Source organism: Martes martes, assembly GCF_963455335.1.
Source record: "Martes martes genome assembly, chromosome: 6".
Classification (NCBI taxonomy): Eukaryota; Metazoa; Chordata; class Mammalia; order Carnivora; family Mustelidae; genus Martes; species Martes martes.
This window is the reverse complement of record NC_137893.1, coordinates 129,836,099-129,852,919: the sequence shown is the minus strand read 5'-3', so window position 1 is coordinate 129,852,919 and position 16,821 is coordinate 129,836,099. Positions and strand designations below refer to the sequence as shown.

Genomic DNA, 16,821 nt, shown 5'->3' with positions numbered 1-16,821 from the left:
CGTGGCCCCCTTTCCTTCCTGCTGCCTGACCCCCTCAGGTTAGGTCATCTCCCCCCATCAAGCAGTTGGCATGACCCAGGGTGCTCCTGAGCCGAGCTCTGGGAGGGGCCTCAGGTGGGAAGGCAGTGAGCTGCGCAGGGGCCTCAGCCCAAAAGGTCCAAGCGTCCTCGTATTTTGCCTGCTGTTCAGTAGAAAGTTTTGTGGAAGAGTTTAGGGTAAAGCTTCAGAGAAAATGCCGCTCTCACCTGAGTGACTGCCCTCCTTCTCCCAGAACAAAGGGAGGGCTGCCGGACTCAGAGGCCGGGGCCCCTCCACTCAATCGCAGAACCCAACTGGGAGGACAGACATGTGGAAACGAATGACCAACAATATACCTTGCTATTTTCTCTAATGCTCTTCTAAAAACTGGGGAAGAATGGAGTCTGAAATCTTTTTTTTTTCTTTTAAATGAAATCTTTCCCCTGCACAAAGACAAACTATGGAAAACTACACCCACTAATGACCATTTCTCAGAGTCGGGCTTCCAACTGTCTATGTCAAGTCCTATGTGAGAGAAGCGGTATCAACCTCGGAGCTTCCCTCATAAACGCTGTAAAAGAGAAAAAGGACTGCTCTGCTTCCCACCATAAGTCCTTGACTCTTTTCTCCAGGGTTTGGAAACACTTCGCCCTACTGTTCCTGTTAGTTTTTTTCTTAATGGCAACTGTGGTGAAATCTCACGAGCAAATTAATCCTTCATGGCAGAGTGTTCCCAGGGCTGTTGCTACCTCCAACTGCCCTTTTTTCTCCCACTTATGTTGTTCTCCATAATCACTAGAGAAAAGCTTTGGAGATTTAGTTTCTTTAAAAAAGAAAAAAAGCCAGTAACTCTTTACAAGAACGTAAGGCCTCAATGGCATTTGCAGAAGCTGAGGAAAGTTAAGCCATCTATACGTAGGAGGTTTTAAATAAAGAATTTCTGAAACTGCCATGGGACTACGCTAAATCTTTTAGATTCAAGTTATCTCTTTTTGGCGTGAGGGTTGTAAAAATAAATAAATAAATAAATAAATAAATAAATAAATAAGCTTTGACTTGTGTAAGAGCTTGATAAAAGTAAAAAACAAAAACAAAAACAAAAACAAAAAACATCTAACCAGAAAGTAAACCATGGTTCAGTCCCAACAAGAGAACAGGTTTTTTAATTAGTGGCTAAGCATGAAAAGCAATCTTGCTGGTGAGTTCACCGAAGGACACCCATACATGAGGGTGTATCGCTTTTCCCTAAAACTGATCTCCCTTTAGGTGTGATATGTTATCATCAGCGGTTAAAAAGTGAATCAAATCTGATTTCCCAAAGAGATTAAAAAAAAAAGAAGAAGAAAATAAAAGAAAGAAAAGTCACATAGCTTTTCCTTAGGGCCTTTTGGGTACTTAAATTTTAATATCAATAAATAAAAATACATTGAGATTCATTCAAAAGAATCCATAAGAATTCCCCAAGGAAGTTTTTCAATTGCTATGAATATAAATGACAACTACAAAGAAGAAATCACAAATCATGGCTGTGACCCAAGATATAAGGCAGTGACTTAAGACATTTTGGTCTTAAGAAGTAAACAGAAATTTCAATAAATTGGAAATGCAGTAGTTAGTTGTAGAGAAGTGCATCATCACCACACCTCCCTGTATTCATACTGTTGGGTGGTCCCCCCTCCCCTGAGGTGGGCTCTGTGACCTTCTCTTGACCAAGCAACAGTAGTGCTCAGTGACTTCCAAGCTTTGAACTTCCTTCCACTTAGGTTTCTTGGAATGCTTATCTGGGAGAAAGATGGTTACCATGGAAGAAGTCCAACTACTCTGAACCTCCATGCTGTGAGGAAGCCCAAGCTAACCACGTAGCGACGCTATATGGTACATGAAGAGACAGATGAAGGGAGAGAGGGAAGAGTCCAGTCAGCCTCTGACCACTTCAGCTGAAGCACCACACCTTTAGCTAAGATGTCATCTTAGATGTCCACCCCAGTGGAGATGCTGGAGGACTCCAACCCCAGCCGGCATCTGACTACACCTGCACGAGAGACCTTGTGTCAGAATCTCCCAGTTGAGTGTGGTCATTTCCCAAGGCTGTGGGAGATGACAGCACATTGTTCTAAAGCCTCTGTGATTTGGGGTGATTTGTTACACAATAATAGGCAACTGACACAAGAAGAAAAGGAAGGACAGGAGAGGATGAGAGAAAGAGAAGGGGAAGTCTGATCTTGCTAGGAAGGGGGGAATCTGCATACAATTCATAAGGATTTTGAAATGCTGGGAGGCAGTATGTATGACCGAGGAGGAGCCCTGGCAAATGCTCACAGACAAACATGAAGAGATAAAGAATCTAAAAATGAGAAAATAGGAGCATAGTTCAAAGCCTTCACATTACTACAATATGAATTAGAATGCACTGCCTTACATGAGCATTTTCCCACTTCTCCTCCGCTGAGACAACATTGTCTGGAAGCACTCTGAATTTTCTTTGCCTTTCCTTTATCTCTGAGGCGATTAAGGAGCCTGACTGCCCACCCCACCTCGTTTCAAGATCTCTCACTCAAAAACTTCACTCCTGATTGGGAGGGAGACAAACCATAAGAGACTCTTAATCTCACAAAACAAACTGAGGGTTGCCGGGAGGAGGGGGTTATGGAGAGGGTGGTTGGGTTATGGACATTGGAGAGGGTATGTGCTATGGTGAGTGCTGTGAAGTGTGTAAGCCTGCTGATTCACAGACCTGTACCCCTGGGGCTAATAATACATTATATGTTAATTTAAGAAAAACAACTGAAAAACAAAAAACAAACAAACAAACAAAAAACCCTTCACTCCACTCTCTTCCGAACTCCTGTTTATGCCTCTGGGCCAGAAGCTATACCATCTTCTTCCCTCTTCCCACAATGCCTCAGCCACCGGGCACTGGAGTTTGCCTGGAACTCCTTTCTCCCCCAAAGTCTTTTGCCTCCAACTGAATTTATATCATGTATTTGCTGATGTCTCATAGGGACACAAGAAAGAAATGCCATTAGGTCACTGCCTACGTGTGCATTTGAAGACCTCAGTGGTAAAACTGTAATGTTTCCAGTGAACTTTGCATCCCCTGCCTTCAAGCTCTAGGATTCTGGACTCTTTTAATCTCAAGACAATTCAAAAATATGAGACGTACTGAAAGGGACTGGGCTGAGTTCTGAATTCAACACTCAGGACCTATTTTGCAGCCCTTAGCATTTTAGCTTTTCATTGGTGGGGCCAACACATGGTAGCCAATTAAGTACTAAAAACAAGCATCAGTGAAGTGTCATACTGTCAAAACTGGTTCTGAATTCTAGCTCCCCTTTTCCTGGCTTCTGTGATGCTGAGCAAGACATTACCCAAAGTCTCGGTTATCAGTTAAATGGCAATAATCGTAATTCTGAGGATTCAGGGGAGAAAATCTCTACGAACTAGTCAATGGTAGAGTATGTACTCAGATGTTAATTGTGATCATCAGCTGATGTTTGAGACTCTAGCCCTACTGACTTAGAGTATGCCTCCGCTGAGTAATTCAAATTTATTCAAGAGCCTTTAGATAGGGCCGATCAATGGTTCCTCTAAATTACCTGTTTAAGTTGAAGAGATGCATTCTGTGTAAAAGGTAGCAAGTGAAATCACTACCATGAGTATTACCAGCCTTGGTGTTTGTCTCAAGAATACAGTTCTGTGTTCTCTGAGGCAATACTTCCTGGAATTTTTCATTTCAAGGACCAGCGAAAATATTTTTCAATGGTAATGACCCTACACAAGGTCGTCTACTTTTTCTGTTTGCCATTTGCAAAGACAATAGAACAAGACAACAAACTGCATCATTTTAACTCTAGGCTCATTTCTGAAGGTTCTCTTAACACCAAATAAAATAGGATGTAATTGAAGAACATATACAATCCTTGAAATCAAATACATTTAGCTTTATAGAACTCACTCTATCCTCTCTTTCTGCCTTTGACCATACCAGCTGAAATATCAGACCAGCCCTGGACCTTTGACCAACAAGCAGGAACCACAGTCCTAAGGAATAAAAGTTACTCATTGAGGACTAAAAATGTAAGTTATGTAATACTAAATATACAAAAGGATATATGCAATTTATGGAGGTAATGAGGCATCATAATAAGGAACTGAGGAGGGGCACCTGGGTGGCTCAGTGAGTTAAAGCCTCTGCCTTTGGCTCAGGTCATGATCTCAGGGTCCTGGGATCGAGGCCCGCATTGGGCTCTCTGCTCAGTGGGGAGCCTGCTCCCCCCACCCCCTGCCTGCCTCTCTGCCTACTTGTGATCTCTGCCTGTTAAATAAATAAATAAAATCTTTTAAAAAAAAAAAATAAGGAACTGAGGAAACCAGCACCATCTTAAAAACCAGAACATGACCAATACTATGGTGCCATCCCCCACCAGTGCCTGAAAGGTCTCTAGAATCATGAATAATGTCTAGCATTTTCTTGCCTTTAAAAAACTAACAGTTTTACTACATATGTACATATCACGAAATCAGAGTGTTTTCCTTTTTTCCCTTAAAGTCTTTCAGAGACGTAATGGAAATTTTATAGGCACACATGGAAAACATAGGCATGGTCACAGCTAAGAGCAAAGGCTGCTCAAGCAGATGGCCGTACTGCCTGTCAGCTGGTGGGGGGTGGGGACCTCAAGTCCCATGGGTGGGGTATGGCTGCTCTGTAGGCAATGAGTGGCTAATGATTCTTCTTCAGCTCTATCTCATATAAACCCATTAAAAACGTGGACACTTTCTCAACAAGCCTTGCAAGGATGTGGAGAAAGAAGAACCCTTCCTTATGCATTGCTGGTGGGAACGTGAAATGGTGCAGCTGCTGTAGAAAAAGTTTCGCAATTCCTCAAACGCAGAATCACCATATGGTCCAGCAATCCCACTTTTACATATATATGGGTATCCGAAACAACTGAAAACAAGGGCTTGATCGCATGCCCATGTTCTTAGCAGCAGTCCTAGTAGCCAAAGAGTAGAAGCCATGGAGGTGTTCACTGATGGATGAATGGATAAACAATGCGGTAGATATATACAATGAAATATCAGTTAGCTTTTAGAAAGAAAGGAAATTCTGATACAGGCCACAACATGGATAAACCTTGAGGACATTATGCAAGGCGAAACAAGGCAGTCAGAAAAAGACAAATACTGTATGTCCTTATAGGCAGTACCCAGAGGAGTCAAATTCATAGAGACAAAAAGTGGAGGGTGGTTTCCAGGGGCTGGGTTGGAGGGACGGGGAGTTCGTGTTCAACGGGGAAGAGAGTTTCACCTTGGGAAGATGAAAACATTCTGGAGATGGACGGTGGTGATGGTTGCACAACACTGTGAAAGCATTTAATGCTGTAGAACTCATACACTTAAAAATGGCTAAAGTGGGAAATTTTATATCAGGCATATTTTACCACACAAAAAAAATAACCACTAAAAACGGACGTTTTCTTACACTATCACAATGCACGACCACACCTAAGTTGAAATAATTTGTTGTTGTTCTCTCATACCCAATCCATAATCAAATTTCCTCAAATACCTCAAAAAACTGTCTTTTTGCTTTTGGTTTATTGGAGTCGGGAGCCAAACAGGACCCACTCATTACACTTGGTTGTTCTGTCTCCTAAGTCTTTCCAAACGAGCAAACCAGGAACCGACAGAACTCCGCTAATCTGATCAGGTGTCCATCTTAAAAAACCTACAGCTAACAACATTCTTAAGGGTGCCACTCTCAAACCATTTCCTTTAAAAATCAGGAAGAAGGCAAAGATGCTCATTTTCAGTCTTGGAGTCCAGTTCAGTATTGTTAAGATTAAATAATAGTAAAGGAAGAAATCTATTCCAAATTCTTGAAACTAATAAGAAAATTTAGCAGACTGTTTCCTTAACTGTCTCAGTGAGTTCGAGCTGCTATAACAAAAATACAATAGACTGGGGGCTGAAACAGCAAACACTTACGTCTCACAGCTCTAGTGGCTACAAGTCTGGGATTAGGATGCCAGCATGGTTGAGTGCTTGCTGAGGGCCCTCTTCCCGGCTAGCTCCTCACTTAGCCTTCCTTGGTCTGTGCATGCAGAGAGAGATGGTGTGAGCATCCATAACTTCCTCTTCTTGTAAGGACACTAATCCCATCATGGGGGATCCACCCCCATGACCGTCTCTAGACCTAATTACCACCCAAGACCCCACCTCCTGATACCTTCTCATTAGGGATTAGGGTTTTATCCGTATGAATTTTAGGGGACAATCACAATCTATAACACTGACCTCAAAGGTCTCACATTATTTTTTCCATCACCTTTCAAATTTGGGGTTTGGAATTTTTGCATTTGTGTTCAGAAGTGACACTGTTGATGGATTCAGCTCATAACAGTGTTGTTCAATTTCAAGTTATATTTGCTCTTGAAATAAGTTGGAGGATGGATGCTCTCTCTCTTCTCAGGGAATGATCTCTTCCTTCAAAAGCTGGCGAACTTATCTGTAAAATTACCTAATACTGGTGTTTTCCTTTGGGGAAAATTTTCAATTACTCCTTCATTTCCCTTTCAATGTAGAGAAATATTCAAGTTATCTACTTCTTTTTAAGTCATTATGCATTTTCTAGAGGTTTGTCAATTGGGGCAGAATTTATCCAATTTATTGCCATGAAATTTTTCAAAGTATTCTCTTATTATTTGATCTCTGCTCTAACTACAGCTTTTTCATTCTAATATTACTTATGAATTCCCTTTTTCTTGATTTGTCTTACTGGAGGTCAACTTTTTTTCTCATTATTGCTTAATTTGATTGTAATACTGATATTTTTCCTTTTCTGTAATGTTGAAAGGAAAAAACTTTTTATTACTTATTACGAATAAGGGGATAGGGCGATAGCTCTCAAGACACTGTAATATTGATATTTTAATATATTTTCTGAATAGTGTCCTGCTCAGTCAGAACTATTTCAACTAAAGTTGTCCAGAGAAAAATAAAGATAAAAGCCTGTTATAAGTGAAAATATAAAAGAGAAAAGAAAGAGGGGGAGAGTGAGCGGGAAAAGCATAGAACAATCTTCCTATAGTATGTTTAGTCACATATTCATTACTTTCTCATTAACTGGACTCACTCAATAGTTAATTCAGAATGGCTTCGTTTGGGCAAAATTACATTCATTGACAATAAATTCTACATTTTTTTAATGTTTCATGCCTCTACTCCGTCATACACCAAACTTGAAAAACTTGGAACTCTTTTAAAACAAAACAAAACGAAACAAAAAAAAAAACCCTGCCATTCCCTTGACTACTGTAAACAATTTTTTTATGCTATGGTACAAGTTTATTTAATTTTAGGCAACAAGGACAGTTCTGGCTGGTCTTTCAAGGTCTATAACAACGGTGGCCTTCTGACTTTAATATTGCAAACATCCAGCTCACTTGTTAAACACAATGAGATAACAAACTTGACCCTCTCGGGTGCACCAATTATTTCCAAGTACTCATTTCTATTAGTTTTATTAAGATCACAAATATCAAGAAGAATCTAATTTCCTGGCTGTCATTTTTTTTTCCTCAACTGACTTTGCTAAACTTTCATTTTTATTTTAAATAATGATAGACTCACAAGTAGCAGCAAAAATAGCAGAAAGAAATAAAAACAAAACAGTAGGGAGATCCCATGCAACATCTTCCATAACTGAGTAACAAAACTAGGAAATGGATGTTGATACAATAATTTACCTATACTGCAGACCCACCTTTGAGTTCACCAATTTCTACATGCATTTTCTGGCGTGTATGTGTGTGCATACATAATTCTGTGACCTTCTGTCGCAGGTATAGATTCCTATAACCACCACCACAATCCAGACACAGAACTGTTCTGTCCCTGCTAAGGAAATCCTTTGAGGTACCCTTTTAATTCAAATGACTTTTTAAGACTAGACCCAGCCCACGTATTGGAAAGAGCTGTAGGACCAACACTAAGTATCTGCAAATCATTGTTAGTATCAAGGGTTCACCGAGTCATTTTCTATTTTTTTAGAACATTTTAGAACCACTTTCATACCCAAATACAGATGTCACCATCACTCTAGGTTGGGAAGATGCTTGGTAGCCCAACTATATACATGTCTTACAGTGGGAAAAGTTGCAGACTTCAGCTAACATCGGAGAATACACTCAAGCACTTAAGTCAATAAACATGTGTCACGAGGAAAGACTTAAACTGAATAATTGCAGCCTTGACAGAGTTCCATTAATATCAGATAACCACACTGTTGCCCACGTACAAGGATTACTATAAAGATGCAGTCAGACACTCGGTAAAGATCAACATATACAACATGTATTTTTTTTCACTGCCAAGAAAAATTTAACATCTTCAACCACAAACGGGACAGCCTCAAAAGCATGGTCTCCCATGCCTCTGATGTCTTAAAAAATTATTTAAAATTTTTAAATAAAAAGGAAAGAAAAAAGAAAAAAAAAAAGGCGGTTCACCCATTTCTCCCACCCTCCACCCCTGCCTCTTGCAACCACCAATCTGTTTACTGTATCTATGCGCTTGGGTTTTTCTGTTTTGTTTTAGTTTCCACACGGAAGAAAGATCAGATGGTATTCGTCTTTCTCCAACTTATTCCACACTGAGGCCCACCCATGCTGTCATGAATGGTAAGATTTCGTTCCTTCTGATGGCTCGGTCATATTGCATATGTACACGTAGATTGTTGCCATGCTTTGGTTCTTGTAAATGATGCTGCAATCAGCATGGGGGGTGTATACATTTCTTCTATTTAGGGTTTTCATTTTCGTTGGCTCCCTGGAAGTGGAATTACCAGACTGTAGGTTCTATTTTTAATTTTCTGAGGAATCCTCATATGGTTTTCTGCAGCAGCCGCCCCAGTTTACGTTCCCACCAACAGTGCACGACGGTTCCCTTTTCTCCACGTCCTCGCCAGCACTTGTCATCTCTTGTGTTTTTGGTACCAGCCATTCTAAGAAGTGTGAGGTAGTAGCTCATTGTGGTTCTGATTTTTATTTCCCTGATGATTAGTCACGTTGACCATCTTCTCATGTGCCTGTTGGCCATCTGTTGTGTTGTTTGGAAAACATGTCTATTCAGATCTTCTGCCCATTTTTCAGTCAAGTTTTTTTTTTTTCTTTTTTTGCTACTGAGTTGTATGAGTTCTTTGTATATTTTTGTTATTAGCTCCTTATCAGGTATATGATCTGCAAATACGCTCCCATTCAGTAGGTTGCCTTTTCATTTTGTTGATGGTTTCCTTTGCCATGTATAAAGTTTTTAGTCTGATGTAGTCCTACTTGTTTATTTTTGTTTCTCTTGTTTTTGCTTTTGGTGTCAAGATTCTAAAAATCATCGCCAAGTCCTATGTCAAGGAGCTTACCGCCTATGTCTTCCTCTAGGAGTTTTATGGTTTCAGGTCACAAATTTAAGTCTTTAATCCATTTTGAGTTAATTTTTATGTACAGTATAAGACAGTGGTTCAACTGTACAATTTATTAAACAGCCTGTCCATTCCCCTTTGTATATTCTTGGTTCTTTTGTCATAAACTGACTATATATGTGTGGGTTTATCTCTGGGCTCTTTATTCTGTTTCATTGATATATGTGTCTGTTTTTATGGCAATACCATACTGGTTTTATCACTATACTTTGTAATGTACTTTGAAAATCAGGGACTGTGATACCACTATGTTCTTCTTTCTCAAGATTGCTTTGGCTACTTTGGTCTTTGGTAGTTTCATAACATTTTAGGATTATTTGTTCTATTTCTGTGGAATTTTCACAGGGATTATACTGAATCTTTATATTGCTTTGGATAGTATGGACATTTTAACAATTTTTCCAATCCATGAGCATGGAATATCTTTCCACTTATTCGCATCTTCTTCAATTTCTTTCATTAACATCTGATAATTTTCAGGTCTCTGAGCTTCTTGATTAAATTTTTCCTTAGGTATTTTAAACTTTTTTCTCTTTTTACCAAAATTTTAATTTTTGTCAAAATTAATGTGGTTTTTCTTAGTATAGTTGACATACACTGTTACATTAGTTTCAGGTGTATAAAATAGGGATTCATTCATGGCAATGATGGTTTATGTGTTATGCTAGGATATTTTATCCTTTTTCATGTAACTGTAAATGGGATTGTTTTCTCAATGTATCTGGTAATTCATTAGTGTTAAGAAATGAAATATATTTTTGTGTATTGGTTTTATATCCTACAACTATACTAGACTTGTTTATTCTAACAGTTTTTGATGAAGTCTTCAGGGAGATATATATATCACATAATATATTTATATCATGTCCTTTGCCAATAGTGACAGCTTTAATGCTTCCTTTTAGAGGTCTTTTTTCTTGCCTAATTGCTCTGGTTAGGATTTCTAATACTATGTTGAATAAAAGTGGCAAGAGTGGACATTCTTGCCTCATTCCTGATTTTAGAGAAAAAGCTTTCAGCTTTTCACCATTGAGTATGGTATTGGCTTGGTCTTATCATATATGGCCTTTATTATGTTTAGATACATTCCCTCTATACCTGCTTTGTTGAGAATTTTTATCATAAATAGATACTGGATTTTGCCAAATGCTTTTTCAGCATCTATTGAGATGATCATATGATTTTTAAAAAAAAAATTTTAGAGAGAAAGAAAAGAGAGACAGTGGAAGTGTGAGTTGAGGAGGGGCAGGAGGAGAGGGAGAGAGAGAATCTTAAGTAGACTCCATGCCCAGCACTGATTCCAACATGGGGCTTGATCTCAAGACGCTGAGATCATGACCTGGGCCTAAATCAAGGGCCAGCTTCTTAACTGACTGAGCCACCCACATATCTTAGATGATCATATAATTTTTATCCTTTGTTAATCACAGTGACAGATTTGCAGATATTGAATCATCCTTGCATCCCTGGAATGAATCTCATTTGATCATGATGTAGGAATTTTTTTTTTTTTGTACCTCTTATGCCCTTCACCTATTTTGCCCATCCTCCAACCCCCACCAGTCCCCTCTGGCAACTACCAGTTTGTTCTCAGTATTTATGATTTTGTTTGTTTTTGTTTGTTCATTTGTTTTTTAGATTTCACATACAAGTGAAATCTTATATTATTTATTGTTCTCTGTTTGGCTTATTTTGCTTAGGATAATACCCTCTGGGTCCAGCCACCCACAAATGGCAAGATCTCATTCTTTTTTATGGCCAAGTAATATTCTGCTATATATATATATACACACATATATGTGTGTGTGTATATATATATATAGTATTAGTGTCTATCAGGGAAACTTCAGTTATTTCCCTATCTTTGCTATTGTAAACAATGCTACAATAAACATAGAGGCACATCTATCTTTTCAATCAGTATTTTTATTTTCTTTGGGTAAATATCCAATAGTGTAATTACCAGATCTTAGGGTATTGCTTTTTTTAATTTTTGAGGACCCTTCATATTGTTTTCTATAGTAGTCAAACCAATTTACATTGGTATGTGATTCTTTTAATGTGTCGTTGAATTTAGTTTGTTAATATTCTGTTGAGGATTTTGCATCTGCGTTCTTCAAGATATTTCTGAAGAGTCATACTTTCCAATTTCAACTGCAGAGCACTAATGGGAAGAATGTCTTCATGAGAGAAGAAGTTTATGTCTGTAATTCATTATATTAGACTAATCCTTTTTTTCTTCTTCTTCTTTTATTAAGGTGACCTGGTTTCTCTGGTTGCTTTTATAATGTCATTGTCCCTGGTATCTTGCAGCTTCACTATAACATGCCCAGCTGGTATGTTTCTTTTTATCTATTCCACTCAGATTAAATGGCACTTAATGTATCTGTGGATTCCTATCTTCCATTAGTTCTGGAAAATTCTTAGCCTTTAGCTCATTGATTAGGGTTCTCCTCCATTCTCTTTAGTGTCTCTTCAAGAATGATAATTAGATGTGTACCAGAATGTCATCCTAATTTTCACTGCTTTTTTTTTTTTTAAGTCATTGATCTTGTCTCTTGGCTATAAAATTTCTTAAGATTTATCTACAAGTTCACCAACTCTCTCTTCACCCATGTTTCCTGTATAGTTTAAGCCATCTATTTGTTTGTCATTTTAATGAGTTTTAAAATTTTCTACTCATTCCAACCGTCATTATCATTGCTATGGGGTCCATCATTTTCAATCGTCAATTGTTCTATATCACCATTATGTATTGTACCACTCTTTATTCTTTGTGCACTTCCTAGATAGCTGTCTTATAATTTCTCACTTAGTGTCTGTTTTCTTTGAAATCCTTGGCGAATTTAAATCTGCATTGCTGTCTCATCCTTCTGATGAATTATATTTTGGTGGTTTATTTCCTTGCTTTGCAGATTTTTAGGTAATTTTTGATTGAAATTCATCCTCACTGTTTAAATTGTTTACTTTTCTCCAAAAAAAAAAAGAAAGAAAGAAAAAGAAAGAAAGAAAGAAAAAGAAAAACATGTACCTTTGCTTTTGTGAAAAACATTATTGACCTGGACCCAGTCATCTTCCCTTTGAGGGTATAATGTGGGAACCCCGGGGACAGTTCCCCCACCTCAGCCTGGACCCTGAGCTGGGCTCATAATCTGCAGGAGTACTGGTATTTGCATTCACAGAAACCCAGCTTTTAGGTTTGTCTGCTCATAGTAAACACACTCTGGGGAGTCTTCAAAGATGTCCCTGAGTCCCTGACATCCACACTGTAGACATATTTGCTTTTGTTTATCCTGGATCTAGTCATATTTTAGCAGGAGGGCCTTATAAATTATCCAGTCTGCAATATTTCCAGAATTTGAAGTCTTAATTTTATCTGTTATGTTTGGGAAACAACATTTGGGACACATTCCTCTCAACTCCTAAAAATGTTATAAAACACGCCTAATGTTTGAAGAGTTTACAAGCGTTTTCATATATATTAGCTCATCTGTTTCTCAGAATAGTCCCAGAAGGTAGGCAGAGCAAATGTTATCACCATCAGAGCAATATGAATCTGAGGCCAAAGGCAGTTAAAGGGCTTCCCCCTGGCACTCACTTTAGCGATTTCAATTATTACTTTATGCTAACGCCTCCCACATTTCCATCTCCAGCTCACTGCTCTCCTTTAAGGAATGTTTTTATCTTACTACCTGGTACACTTCATGCAGATGCCTCCTGTGCATGTGAAGCCAACATGCACAAAATGAAACTCATCTTCTCCCAACCAGTGTGCCCCTGCAGCTTTACTGCTGTCCACTGTCCCTCTGAACGGGTCAATTAATCACCAACTCCTGCTGATTTTACCTTCCGGAATTGCACCGTCTAATCTAGCAGCCACGTGCCCTAGCCACATGCTGATATTTCAATATAAATAAATTAAAAGTTAAGATTCAGTTCCACAGGGGCACCTGTGTGGCTCAGTGGGTTAAAGCCTCTGCCTTCGGCTCAGATCATGATCCCGGGGTCCTGGGATCGAGCCCTGCATCGGGCTCTCTGTTCAGCGGGGAGCCTGCTTCCTCCTTTCTCTCTGCCTGCCTCTCTGCCTACTTGCGATCTCTGTCTGTCAAATAAATAAATAAAATCTTTAAAAAAAAAAAAAGATTCAGTTCCACAGTCACATTAGCCACATGTAAAGGGTTCAATGCCCACATGTGGCTGGTGGATACCATATTGGCAAGTACATCATAGAACGTTTCAGTCATGGCAGAAGAAAATCTATGGGATGGCACTCTTCTGGAAGTTTCTCTAACCCACCTGTCCTGCTCCCTCTGTGACCACTGCCCATGTTCAGAGCCATCCCACTGCCTCGAGTTGTGCCCCCTGCTCACCCTCTCTCCACACTGCAGCTAGTACCACAGTCCTAGACCCAAACTCATAAACTACCTGTGTAGAGCCTCAATCATTCTCCTGACATACCAGCCTCACCCGTGACCTTTTCCTGCCTCAAACTTCACTCTTGGGAGATATTAAACTGCTCTATTTTTCTGAACACCCTCCCCAGGACCTCATCCCTCTCCCTTACTTATATAATCTCCTTGTCCTTTCAAAGACCTTCCCCTCCCTCACCTCCAGGATACAGACTTTTATAGGATCCAAATTTGGAAGATGCTTTGATGCTTCTACGGAATTCTAAATAAAAAACAATTTATTAAAGCCATACCTACCATTAAAGTTCTTGTTCCCCCCATAATTATGAGTGCTTTGGTGAAAAACATCCAACTGAAACTCTTTTTAAAGTATATGTCTCATAGAACACTATATAAAAAACTAATGAAGTACTGTATGGTGACTAACATAACATAATAAAAAAATATTAAAGTATGTCAATATGGACAAAAAATAAACAAAATCCTGAAATGTGATTTAAAAAAAAGTAAAGTATATGTATCTACTCAGTGCTAAATGTTCCTCTTTTGTAAAACTCTCATTACTTGCCATACTTAACATGTAATGCAGCAAAATTTTAAATCTTACCTTAAGATTGAATTCCAGGAAGCCTCTTTAACTGCCTTCCTGTACCCTCTGTATCCCCAGTTGGTTTGGGGACCTTGACTCTAGGTTTCTATGCTGTCCCAAATTTTCAGCATTGCGCTCCACCTTATGTTAAGGTGATCATTGTTCATGCGTCTACCTCTCCCACTGGACCGCAGGCCCCTCAAAGATAGGGTCCATGTCACATTCACTTTAATACCTCCAATAGAGGGTTCGAGAATGTTTGTTGAATGAATGCATAAGCCAGGACTGAGGTCTGCTCCATGTTCTTTGCTGGGCACCGTAGTACCCCCAGTGAGCAAAAGGAGACAGAACGGAACTCAGCCTTTGGACTCCAGCCCCAGCAATCTTTCTTCAAGACCCAAGGGCATTCTCCAGAACACAAACAGCTAAACGAAGGGACCGACTCAACACATCTGTCTGGGTTTGTTTTTTGAAGGAGCAGCACCAGAAGCCTGGAACACCAATTAGCATATTGCTTTGCACTCTGAGTTCAGGACGCAGCCACCAAGCATGTGAAATTCTAAAAAGCTAAAGAAAGAAATTAATCTGCTCAAATTACTTCAATTATACCCAAGCCATATCACAAGGTCATCATGCACAAGAAAGACGGAATGAATTTTAAAATCACATCCTCAATTCAGAGAAACAGACCACTGACACATGCGCACATTCCCTTCGTTTTTTTAAAAATTGAAGTGAATTTACAGAACATGAAGCTAATCGTTTTAACGTGAACAATTCGTTCACGTTAAATGCATTTAATACATTCACAGGGTTGTGCACTCACCACTTCTGTCTGGTTCCAAAACATTTTAATCATCCCAGTAGCAAGCCCTCTACCCATTAAGCAGCAACTCCCCATCCCAGCCTCTGGCAACCACCAACCCATGTTCTATCTCTATGGATTTGCACAGTATGGATATTCTGTACAAATGGAATCACACGATCCTTTGTGACTGGTTTCTCTCTCTTAGCATAATGTTTTTAAGGTTCATCAACAGTATTATTATCATGTATCAGCACTTCATTACTTTTTATCATCATATAATATTCCTCTGTATGCACATACATTTTGTTTATCCATTCGTACACTGATGGACACTTGGGCTGTTGCTACCTTTTGGCAATTGTGAACAGTGCCTCTGTGAATGTGTGTATACAGGCATTTGAGTGCCTGTAGTCAATTCTATTATATTTCTCTTTTGCTTTTCCTCTTCATTTTTTCTTCTTAGCCACTGATTCCCTAGAATGAATGCGGGATGGGTTGGTGACCCTCCATCAGAGTGGAATTGTAGCCTGTCCCAAACACGGGGCAGTTAGCTACGCATCCTGCTCCCCACGGCCAAGCTACACAAGACATCTGGGAAGAGGCCAGGAAATGAATGGGTGTCAAGTGAACATGTCCAGCACAGGCTTTGGCACAGAGTAGGTTCACAGCAAATGTCTGCTGAGTCTGCATATAAACAAAGTTACTCCAGAAAAGTTACAGAAGAGATGAAGAGGAGAGTAGATGTCGGAGACCAACAGTCAAAAGAAGAAAAGGATAGATCAGAGGTCAACATGGCAGAAGGGGTGACAAGAGAGACTTAGGATCATGCTGGTGAGAAAGTGTCTTGTCAGAAGGAAACCCCGGGAATGCTGAAAAAGAGAGGATCCCTAATCAAACAGCTTGCTTACTTTTTTGAAAGCCTGGAGTCTAGTACACAGGAAGGAACTGCCTTGAGGTGAGGTCAAGATGCCAGGTTGTCTCTGTGTCAAGTTACCTAACAGTTTCAGCTCTTGCAGTAGCTACACAGGGGCAATAAAATCTGGAAACAAAGGTAATATTATTTTATCCTGTATTAGGATGTAATACTAATACTTCATTTACGATGGATTTGCCTGTGCTTACGGATTTGGTGACCGCCCTCTACGTGTGCGGTAGGAACATCCATCAGCGAGGGACCGTGAGAAGCAAATGAGAGTCATGTGCCGAGATGCTCTGTAGCTACCCAGCAGGGCAATAAAGTGCTAGACAATGCATTCCTTTTATCTAGATCTCTGCCATCAGGGCTTTTCTTCCTCGTCAACCCTTAACCTGGCCAATACATTGTACTCTTTCCATCAAAACTTTTGCTGAGAAAGAATGTGTGCAAATGAGCATGTGAGAAATCCACAAAATGAAAAATCTGTCCTCAAATTATCAAGAATCAAACCATGTTGGGCAACAGTTTCTCCCGCTGGGTGGCAGCTTACCTAAACCCCGCCTTCTTCCACAGTGGACTTCTGACCATGACAATGGAGCCATTTGT

The 16,821-nt window shown here is 39.5% G+C and overlaps 1 protein-coding gene across 1 annotated transcript in view; it reads right to left on the bottom strand.

Moving 5' to 3' along the window:
- Positions 1–16,821, bottom strand: part of BMP6 (bone morphogenetic protein 6) — a gene marked incomplete at its 5' end in the record, with an annotated part of 147,051 nt that overhangs the window by 28,805 nt on the left and 101,425 nt on the right. The gene's annotated exons all lie outside the window — the stretch shown is intronic.